Source organism: Herpailurus yagouaroundi, unplaced genomic scaffold, assembly GCF_014898765.1.
Source record: "Herpailurus yagouaroundi ecotype Mexico unplaced genomic scaffold, PumYag 185, whole genome shotgun sequence".
Lineage (NCBI taxonomy): Eukaryota > Metazoa > Chordata > Mammalia > Carnivora > Felidae > Herpailurus > Herpailurus yagouaroundi.
The window spans coordinates 12,279,212-12,287,754 of record NW_024412416.1 but is presented as its reverse complement, the minus strand read 5'-3'; positions in this window follow the sequence as shown (position 1 = coordinate 12,287,754).

The window sequence follows — 8,543 nt, the reverse complement described above, 5'->3', positions numbered from 1 at the left end:
GGGAGAGGGGGAATTATGGGAGGCGAGGGGGGATTATGGGAGACGAGAAGGAATTACGGGAGGCAAGTGGGAGCTGTGTGCGGAAGAGAACTGTGAGAGAGTGGAGAATTATCAGAACGAAAAAAGAATTGTGAGAGAGAATGGGGAATTGTGAGGGCGATGACAATGAAAATACCAAGAATTGTCGGAGAGGTCGGAAAATTACAGGAGATGCAAATGATTATGGGAAGAACGGACTTGTGAGAGCAGCAGAGACTTTATAACTCAGGACCAGCCCGGTGGGAGAGACGCACAGGGCCAGGGTGCGGACAGACCAGAGACTCCCCAAATTACACCTCTCCTCCAGGACACCCTGTGGCCACCACACTATGCCCCACGAGCCCTTAGATACACCATATCACACCATCTAAGACACCATCTATTGTTTTAAATTTTTTTTTTCAACGTTTTTATTTATTTTTGGGACAGAGAGAGACAGAGCATGAACGGGGGAGGGGCATAAGACACCATCTATTGTAAGATGCACCGTTGTTTCAGAGGCCACTAAGAAGGGAAAAATGCCACCATTGAGACCATGACATGCCATCAATTTTAAGAAGCAGACCGATTTCAGAGATGTTAATATGGGCGGGGAGGGGGGAGCATCTTAGGATCAATAAAATACATTAATAGCTGACACTTACTGGGAACATAGCCGGTGCCAGGCCCTGTGCCAAATGCTTCCCATAGATTATCTCCTTCACTCTTCACAACTATAATTATCCCCATTTTTCAAATGAGAAAAGCAGGTCTTCAAGAGCTGAATTAACTTGTCCAACGTCACACAGTGTGGCCAGGATCACATTCAGGCCTGTCTGAATCCAGAGCACCAGAATTTCTATTTGTGGGGTCCCCCAAATCCCTCTGGATGGACCTTGAAAACAGACATTTTCAGCACTCATCTCCTTGTGTTTCTGATGCAGGAAACCTCAAGGGCTATTGACAAGCAGCATTTTATACAAACATCAAGTCATTTTGATGAAGGTGATGAAGGGGCCATGCTTGGAGAACCCGAAGGAAGTCTCCTTGTGCAGGTTCAAAATGTCAGTCCTGGGGTGAGAGAGTGCTGGAAAAGCCTCCATGATTTCTTTGGGGGAGGGGCGACAGCTCAGAGCTGATGTCGTGCGGTAAATTCAGCAGCGTGTAGCGTTTTAAGAATACTCCCGATGCCTTAAGGGAATTACTTTGTCCTGCTAACCCAACCTGTGCACAGCTGAAAAAAGCCACTGCCGTTCCAAAATCAATGTCCTACCCAATATCTGAGCACTGGCATGGATCAGGGCTGGGCCCAGAACTTGTGTCACTTTGAGGTCACTGAACACAAATTTGGGTCTCCTGAGCAGAAGACCCCCAAAAAGTGGTTTATTTTCGAAGCGGTCTTCTTTGAAGTTATCCCCCAGTCCACAACACAGCAAAGGATACAGCCTCCAAACAGTGGGAACGATGCGAATTCCTTGTTAGAATAGTGACTGACTTGGCTAGCAGAGTATGGCCTTGGTTCGGAGGGGCATGGGTTTGAAACACAGCTCCATGACACTAGCCTTGCAACTTGGAGAATCTCTCTACACCTGCTTGCTCATCTGTAAAATGAGGGTCACTGATACCTCCCTTATGTGGCCATTGTTAAGCTAAAGGGAGATCTTGGACTTCAGGCATTTGCCACAATATGTGACACCTGTTAACGACTCAATAAATGTGAGTTCCTTCTATTTCCTAAAACTTAAACATGTACAGTCCAGTGCTTTCGCACAGAATATGTCTCTAGAGAGATCAAACAATAGCAGAATAGCAACCCCAAAGAAGAGTTGATCTGGCTGTTCTTAAACTTTTCTCGCAACAGGCAGTTGTTAGGGACACTGGCTGTGGATTGCTGGGATTTGTCTCCTGACTATGTGATCTGAAAGTAATCCCTCACTTTTTCTAACCCTGAAAACCTGGGAAAGGCTTTGAAATGGACAGAAAAAGATAAGTGGGAGTTCTGCCTTGTGTATCCTGTGAGTTACGTTCGGACATCTTGCGTTGGCTTAAAGCGACTTTACAAGCCTGTGCGTTGCACTACCCGGCCGATACGTCCTACAGAAAGGCCATCGATTGATTGTCGTTCTGTGGATATTGATGAGTTCAGAGGTGTTTCAGCATTCTCGGTGGCTGGTGTGCGCTCTGGTCTTTGGATTCTCCTTGGAACCTCTTGTAACATCTCACTGGTTCTCTCATTAATTAATGAGTTAAATAAAACCTTTGGCCTGTATTCATTTTATATGTGGATACAGGTCATGATTTTGCTTTTTGCAGACCTGCATCCTTTAAGACCAAGCCTCCACTTCATCGGTATGATGAAAATAAGAAAATGCCCACTTCAAGGGGGAAGGGGGAGGAGGAATGGGATAGACCAGGCAAAGCCCTTAGCACCATGTCTTGCACATCATAAGGACCCAATTAGCATTACTAAGCAAGACTATTAAGCCGTCAAAGTGGAGTAATGATTAATGGATAGAATGTTTTCCATTTTAAGTTGTTCTCCAAAATTTTCTTTTCTTAAACACTTATCACCCATTTTTGCTTCTTTACGAATGAGCACTCACAGAGCAAACGAATGAATGAATGAATAAATAAGCACCAAATAACTATTAATAAAATTTTTGAAGGAATACACTTACGATTAATTTAAGGACTTGGATTTTGAAGAGTTTGGTTTTTGTTTGTTTGTTTTTTATGGACACACATATGCGCCCTTAGGTGCAATCTTACATAGCTTACACTCCCCGTGTATTCCAGTAATGAATTATTTCTAGTTTAAAAGATGAAGGCAAGTATATTAACATTTCCTAGTGCCGGGGGGGGGCGCGCCGAAGAATACAGTAACTTCCAAATGTTCCACATCTGAATCAACTTTGAAGACTACTGATCTAGGGGCTTCATTAGAAGCTGGAGACAGGGAGTCAGAACACCTACTCCTGATAGAATTATTTTGCGAGAATGTGATGACATCATTTTTGTTCATCTGGGATTAAAGACTCCTTAGGACAGGGACTGGAGCAAAGCAGCTACTTTTCGTACAGCACCTAAATAATCTGTTGATCCATTCAGCAATAAATATTCCGCGTCCCTGAGAAGCTCAGAGACTAGTTGGGGAAAGGGAGGATTTTCAGGAAAGGTTTCCGGCAAAAAAAAAAAAAAGAGTATGACAAGCTCCAGCAGGGGTGAAGAGAAGCAGACACATATCAGAGAAGACCACTGTCTGTTATAACCATTAGAGGATGAGATGCTTGAGAAGTAAGCAAGTCAGGGAGTGAACAGGCAGAGGAAGGAGCAGGTATAGAGGTAAAAAGGTGTGAACGAGCCTGTTGATGTAGGAAAGAGCAGGGACATCAGTGTGTCCTGAAATGCTGGGGCAAATGACATGCTACTCAGAACCACATCATTTGTAATCAGCCATGGGAGCTCCATGACCCCCTAAGGAAGGTACTACAGTCCTCGTGTGAAATGTGAAGAAAATTTAAGACCAGCAAAGCTTGGGGCGCCTGGGTGGCTCAGTTGGTTAAGCGTCCGACTTCGGCTCAGGTCATGATCTCACGGTCCGTGAGTTCGAGCCCCGTGTCAGGCTCTGTGCTAACAGCTCTGAGCCTGGAGCCTGCTTCGGATTCTGTATCTCTCTCTCTCTCTCTGACCCTCCCCTGTTCATGCTCTGTCTCTCTCTGTCTCAAAAATAAATAAACACTTAAAAAAAATTTTTTTTAATAACTAAAAAAAAGACCAGCAAAGCTTGAAGAGCTGAGACTAGGTATTTGGTAATCACTAGAAATTTTTTTTTTCAAGCTATGCTTTTCTTCAGTCTGCAGTATTGTAAAGACCTAAGAACCATAGAGAATCAGAAAAGACAACTGAAAGCCCTAAGTAAAGACAAATTTCGAGACTACATCTCAGTCCTAGAAAAAGGTCCCTTATTTCTGGAGAAAAACCAAGAATTGTTCTCTGGCCAGACGGGGATGCCCAAGGCTCCTTCTAGTTGTTGCTTAGCATGGCCTGTGTTAACAAATGAAAGCGTCCACAGAAGCGCCCTGCTGTTTCCATTTCCCCAAAGCTGTTCTTTGCCAGGAAGGCAGCAGCCCCTGGCTCTTCCCCGCCAGTTCTTGTCTTCCCCATACTGGACTGTGTCTTCATCACCAGGCACACATGGGGACTGGTACAAGGGAGACACTTTGGAGGCTGGTTGACCTTGGGTCATCCTAAGCTCTGAATAGGTCACAGCCACGGGCATCCTGGCGAGAGACACGAAGAGCTTTTCCTGGGTTAATCTTTCCATTCCATGGCCCTCAGGGAAGGTCTCCCCTGAGGGGATGGCCAAGAGCTAGCTACACGCACACACCCTCTTCTGTGCAGGTGATGGCCAGCACCGGGGCAGAGAGAAACACCAAATAGCAGCCAAAGTCGTCTGAACTGCTCCACAGCCCTCCCTGACATGTGTCCCAGCAGAAGAATAAGCACAAATAAAGGCTGCTTTTCCTTTTTCTGCTCTCTCGCTCCCCCAACCCCTTACCATCTCGCAAGAGGTTAGTCTTCAGATGCCACACCAGAAAGCTTGATGGAGAGGCTCTTCTTGGATAAACCAGTCAGGCTCCTCTCAACTGTCTTCTCATCTAGACCTCCACTTTTGGCCTCTGTGTCTGCCTGGGCGTTGCTCAGCGTCAACAAGAATCCTGTGAAGTCAGTTTAGTCACAATGCCCCATCCTCAATAACTGATCCACTGTAAATATCTGATCACATTCCACATCCCCCACGATTTCCCAGGTGATATCTGATCACCCTGGCCCACCTTCAGCAAGAATCCCTCTTTATCCCTGATGTTTTTTCTTAGTAATTTCCCATCCCGACCCCTACTCTGCTCATTGACTGTAAATCCCCACTTGTCCGTACTATATTCAGAACTGAACCCAGTTCTCCACTGAAGTCTCTTTTCCCCTATTGCAATAGTTCCTGAATATAATCTGTTTGTTTGTTTGTTTGTTTACCACTTCAACTACTGCCCAGCTCCAGGTTGGCAGGAATGTGAGCTCCAAGTGTCAGCCCCACTTATTCAAGCCATGGCTCCAACTTTCCAATATGGCGGCTGAGATCCCAAGTGCATCTCTTCTCCTATTTCCTCCAGTCACTCCCACTTGAGCACAAATTGGAAACGCATGTCAATCCTGCAGCATGTTTCCCAGAAATACCAATTTATATTTAGAAGAGAAGAGTCAGGACTTTGACCTTCATGATATATTATATCCAAAGCCAAGACCTTACCTTACCATGGGGCATGTTATGAAAGGGAACCAGTTTTAACTCTTAGGGGAAAATCACATAAATTCAAATAATAACTTTTAGCGCATTTGGAAAGCAGTATTGGGCAGGAGAAGCTGGGAGGCTTATAGAAATCTCTCAATATTCAAAGGGTATGTCTTGCTGTGATGTCCACAGCAGTCTCCTTTTAAACAGACTGATGGAGATATCCTGATATAGGGGCTGGAGGTGGTTGTGCAAAGATAATGAACAGAAAGGCTGACTTCAGGCTAGGAGAAATTGGGTGAGCGGGTACAGTCTAGCTTGGAGCCCAGGAGAAGTAACAATCATTCTTTACTAAAAAAGCCATCAAGTTTACATTGGTGACCAGAGAGGGGCGCCTGGGTGGCTTAGTGGGTTGAGCCTTGACTCCTGATTTCGACTTAGGTCATGATCTCACCGTTCAAGACTTTGAGCCCCACAGCGGGCTCTATGAGGACAGTGCAGAGCCTGCTTGGGATTCTGTCTCCTTCCCTCCATCTGCCCCTCCCCCCTCTCAAAATAAATAAGAAAACTTAAAAAATAAATTAAAAACTAAATTGGTGACCAGAGAAAAAATTATAAGACTTTACTGTGTTTTACAATCTATTAGTTATTAGTTGCTTTGCTTCTGGAGTGCCAAAAACAATGAATTTCTGCTTGTGTGTTATAATGGAGGGATTTTGATTCCTAGAAAATTTTTATTGGTACGACATAAGGGGAAAAAATGGAATTACAGTACCTAAGGGGCAAAAGTGAGTTTAGGCTTTTAAAATAACAACTTTGTTGATTTTTTTTTTTCTGATTATAACAGGAATACTTGCAACAGGAGTGTCTAAAAGTCAGAAAACACTAGAAATGATAAAGGAGATGATAAATATCGTCCATAATCCTACCACCCAGACATAAAAATCTGGGTGCTCATCCTTACAGACTTTTTTCCACTCACCTGTATCAGTTGATGTAAAGAAATAAGAAAGAACTACCCACACTGTTTTATAGCCTATTTCCTTTGCTGTTTTGTTGTTGTTGCTGTTGTTGTTGTTGTGGCTAGTCTTTCGCATCAGCAAACATAAATCTACACGATCGTTTTTAACAGCTCTGGACTATGCCCGTAAATGCTGTGCCAACGTTTTGTTTTGAATCCTACAGAGAGAAAGTCAGGATGTTTCCAATCATGCTGCATTAAGAGCATTCTTGAGACGAACATCCTTGTGCTCTTTCCTCACGTGTTTCATTATTTTCTTGGGAGAAATCCCCAGAGGCGGAATTACCCAGTCTAGCGTGTGCACTCTCTCCAAGGTCGTTGATCCCTATCCTCTCCAGAAAGCCCGGCCCAAATAGGCTCCCTTAGTAGTTTAGGGAAACCCCTGTTTCCCACACCCTCACCAACTCCAGGCTTTTTGTAAACCGTCTCACCCATTTTCAATAAAGCACGTCACTGTTCGGCTGCGTCTTGACCCCAGACGTGCCTGGACAGAAGTGACCCGACAGCGAGCCGGGCACTCGGGGCACACAGGAGCATCCCTCCCAGGCCTTTCCGTTCAGGGATGGAAAATGAAGAGACCCCCCCCCCCCAGGGAAGGATGTCTTTGTGTGCCAGCTGGAGGTTGGAGGAAGTGGGGTGGGGGGGAGCGGGGGCCCAGGGTGTCCTAGCTGGCCTCCTTCACACTCCCAGGTGGCGGTCACTGCGCTCCCCACGGGGCCTCCTCCGTCCCAAACAACATCTGCTGGAGAAAGCCTCCGGGAAGAAAGGGGAAGAAGGAAAAAGCAAATACAAGGGCAGAGGGAGCGGTGTGGATCTGCAGGTTAGAAGGGCAGTCTGTTCCCACCAGGGACCTCCCCCCCTTTCAGCTGCAAACTGCTGCATTTGACATTTCAATGCGACCCCGGGGAGGGGAGTTGGGAGGGACAGGAGAGACCTGAATAGGGCGGAGGAGACAAAAAAAAAAAAAAAAAAAATCTGCATCTCTTTAATTCTGTCCCCCGTTCTTCTCCCTTTTCTCCTCCCCAGAATGTGACACGCAGGAGGGAGAGGGTTTTCTCTCCCTCTCCCTTTTTCTTTGGCTTTTTCTCTTTGACATTTAAAAACAATATATACACTTGGGCACATTGAAAGTTGGGGATGGGGGGGAGGAGGGAAGAGGAAGATTGTTTCTGGAAGAATCGAACCTCAGGAAAGCTGCTTTCATCTTCCTTGGGACTTGCCCGGCACCGGCTTCCTTTTCATCCCTTTGGAGGAGAACAGTGAAAAGACATGGGTTTGGCAAACAAAAAAGTAAATTCTAACCCCGTCTAGTGAATGTGCTCTCTGGTGGGGGAGGGAATCACTTATTCCTTGGAAAGGATCTTAGAGCTTCTAAGGAACAGTATTCTCTTGAAGCTAACTTCAGAGAACAATAGCCAACAAGCCTCGGAAGGGGGTGAGGGTTAAGGTGGGGTCAGAGCGAGGCTCGCCTCTCCCCACCCATCCCTGAGGCTGAGCCGGCAGCCTCCCAGCCAGGGAATACTGCCCTGAGCCCCAGAGCCTGGGCTCCAGCTTTGGCCTCCGGGCAACACCACTGGATGGAACAGAGAACACATTTAACGACGAGGTGTGACTCTTCCAGTGCTTTCTCTCCTCTCCCCAATTTGCAGATGAGAAAACTGAGGTCCAGGAAGATTAAATGTGATAAACTCACAGAGCTGGGTGAACCCAGCCCCAAACCCAAGTCCTTTCTCTTCCAGTGCAAGAAGCACCCCATCTCGCCGCCTCCTCCCAGGTCTAAGAGAGAGTGAGCCACATCTCTCCAAGTCCCACAGACGCCGGGCAGCAATGGCTTTCTCCACCCACGACAGAACAAAAATAGCAGGGAAATCTAGGGAAGCGCTCCCCTGGGGGAAGGAGGGCAGGGATCTCACTCACGCTGGAGCGGGAAATGGGCAGGCTTGAAATTGAGGGGAAAGGATAATATTTTCATTCTGAAGTCGTCAAGGCTTTCTGGCAACTGAGGCCAGAGAGGGTGCTGAGGACCCCGGGTGGAGAGACATGCCTGTGTTTTCATGGCCTGGAAAGCTGGGTAACCGAAAGGGCCCGGGCCATTAGGGACCCGGGCCTGAAGCAAAGCCGCACAGATGCCATGGGCAGGGTGGTTCTCCTGGCCTCTCCCAGGCCCGTGGAGCAACCCCACCCCCACCCCCACCCCCACCCCACCAGGGAGGACAG